Raw genomic sequence first — 2,935 nt, 5'->3', positions numbered from 1 at the left:
ATCACACATGTACTTTGGTAATATAACTCAAAGCAGGCCATTCTTAGTAACTTAGAGAGCATATACTTGCATACACAACACAAATGAGTGATCTAACAGAGAAGAGAGAGAGAGAGATATTCCTGTTTCCAAGGTCACTTGCAAAGGAGCCAACCTAATTAACCTTAAGCATAAAGAAATTAAAAGTTAAGTAGGGATTTTACTATAAATAGAGTTAAATACATATTTTACTATAACTTTGGGTTTGTGAGATTTTACAACCCGTTAATATCCTTATAGAATACATTAATGTGAGAAATTTTACCTCTAAAGCTTCCTGCTTCTGAATGATAACATACAGACCCAGGATTGTGTTACATGGAATTTGTTAATCCATATTAAAAAATGAACCTTACTTTAAAATGAGTTTACACAGTAATTTATCCCTTGAATAACATAATCATTTCACAGGATTTACCCATTGACTACAATAATGTACTTCTTCCTATCAAAAATCCACACATTTTAAATATACATATATCTTAAATACATATATATCTTAACCTAAAAACAATGGAATTGTCTCATTTTTTCAAGGAATGTTTGGAAATTGAAGACTAACATAACTGTTTTGTGTCTACAGAATCCAAACAATGCTAAATCCAAACTCGCTATGCCGATTACACCAGGGTCCCTATGGGTGCCGGCAACTGCCAAGCCGAGCTGGACCAAGGGCTTGCCAGAACTATGATAGCAGTTGGACTTGGTGTTGCAACTGTTGCATTTGCAGGTTGTTATGCTTTCCACCTTTGGAAACCATTGGAGTAGGCAATTACAGAGACAGCAAAGAGGATTTCATCGTACTATAAAGGAGGATTTGAACAGAAAATGAGTAGGTGAGAAGCTAGTATTATTTTAGGTGTAAATCCATCTGCTGGCAAGGCCAAAATCAGAACAGCCCATAGAAGAATCATGATTTTGAATCATCCTGATAAAGGTGGATCACCTTACTTAACAAAAATAAATGAAGCAAAAGACTTTTTGGAATCCACTGCCAAAAATTGAAATCGGAAGCCTTGGGTCATAAGAGATTCAGCAGACGCATTGTGCAACAGCTTTCATATCTACTTGCTCTGCACAGTTTCTTAACACTGCATTGATTGTTCCTATTTATTGTCATAATTAAAAGTTTAAGATTATTTAAAAGCAAACTGAAACCTTTTACAGTTATGTAAAGTTATGTACAGTTATGCTCCTGCGAGGAGCAGGGAGTTGGATTTGATGATCCTTATGGATCCCTTCCAACTCAAGATATTCTATGATTCTAAACTCAGACTCTGAATTTACAGACTTTAGACTGTAAACAAATGTCATGAAAGATTTTCCCTACTGCAGAACATAAATGGCTAAGAATACTGCAAGTGCTTTACAACACAACCAAGCCAAGAAACATGAAATATCTTTCTCTGTTTCAAATTTCTTATACATGACTATGAGGTAACAGCTAGAGTTGTTTGAAATTCAGAAATCCCACCTCAAGAGAAATTTGACATTTGCCGTTTTAGTTTTCATCCTAGGAAGGAAAAGTTGAAATTTTCCACATTAGGGAGAATTTCAAAAATGTTATTTGGAACATATTTTGATCTAGATAAAATTGTAAATTGTAAAATTGTAAAATGCCAGACATCAAAAAAAATGAAAGATTTGATTAAAATTTGTTGCAACAATTCAAAACGCTAAATTTCCCTTTGTCATGTTGTGTAAGGGGTTTGGACATCTGATTTCAGTTCTCTCTGCTGGATCATGTCCTCAGGGGTGGCTGTATCTCCCATAACGTACACGTACGACCAGACTATTATGCACCTGAAATTATGGAATAGAAGAACGTGTTCTGTGACATCTTTTTTCTACCAGTATGTGGGTAAAGAAAAATATGATTTTCACTACTTATTAATTAATTGTGGGTTCTGTGTTTTACCAGAGGACAAGAAACTACAGAAGATGGGCCACAATCTGAAAAATGTCACAATATTTTAAAGTGCATAGGATTACAATTAAGGTTTTTAGAAATTAATTCACAAAATTTGACATGATATAATTAATGTGGTTGGATCTTTTGGCTTAATGTCTTATTCAGTAAAAACTTAGATGACTGTATTTAACAACAGTGTTAATTAGGAAACAACACTTCCTGTACAGCAAGCACTATAAATCCATCATAAAGTAAAATTCTCTATATGCTATCCTTGGCTTCAATATTAACCTGAGGAAATGACTCACAGTCAGCTCACATCTTACTGGTTGCTTTTCCTTACTGCCCCAGAACAGATGCCCCACTCAAACTGATTTCTTTGGAGGAGCTGTATTTATAAGCAGGGAATAATTCAAATTTCATTTAGCTAGAATGAGGCCAAGAATGAGTCTCTGTCCCAGTTCCTAGGATAGCCACATTGGATATGGGAAAATGTCTGGGTCATGCTCCAGTGATTCCTGTAACTCAGGTGAAACTGAATAAAATTAATATAATATAATATTTAAAAAAGTAATCAGAGTGAAGTCCAAAATGAGCTTCTGTTCCCATCCTCCTAATAGGAGCCCTGTTCACTAGCTTTGTTTCCTCTTCCTGACTTAACAAATCTTATTGAGCAACAGTACATGTTTAACAAGAGATGTAAAAACCACCCTTATGTTATTGCAGTCTCTTCCACACTTGTTTGCAGGACCATAGGACGACTCAAGTTGGATTTGGGGCTGGAAGGGACCTCAGGAGGTCTTTAGACCAACATCCGCCTCAAAGTAGGGTCAGCTAGGAGGTCCAGACCAGATTACTCAGGGCTTTATCCCATTCAGTGTGGCCTTTTTAGCCCGATCATCCAGCCAGTATTTTGTCCATCTGGTTGCCCACCCAGACTGTACATCCTAACTGGGATACAGAAGTGCCGTGGGAGAGGGGTGG

General features: G+C 36.3%; 1 pseudogene; it reads left to right on the top strand.

The window, feature by feature from the left end:
* The first annotated feature begins 654 nt into the window (after positions 1 to 654).
* LOC143172006 (dnaJ homolog subfamily C member 15 pseudogene) lies at positions 655 to 1,044 on the top strand (annotated as a pseudogene).
* Positions 1,045 to 2,935: the final 1,891 nt, after the last annotated feature.

Source organism: Aptenodytes patagonicus, chromosome W, assembly GCF_965638725.1.
Source record: "Aptenodytes patagonicus chromosome W, bAptPat1.pri.cur, whole genome shotgun sequence".
NCBI lineage: Eukaryota > Metazoa > Chordata > Aves > Sphenisciformes > Spheniscidae > Aptenodytes > Aptenodytes patagonicus.
This window is presented reverse-complemented; position numbering and strand designations above follow the sequence as displayed.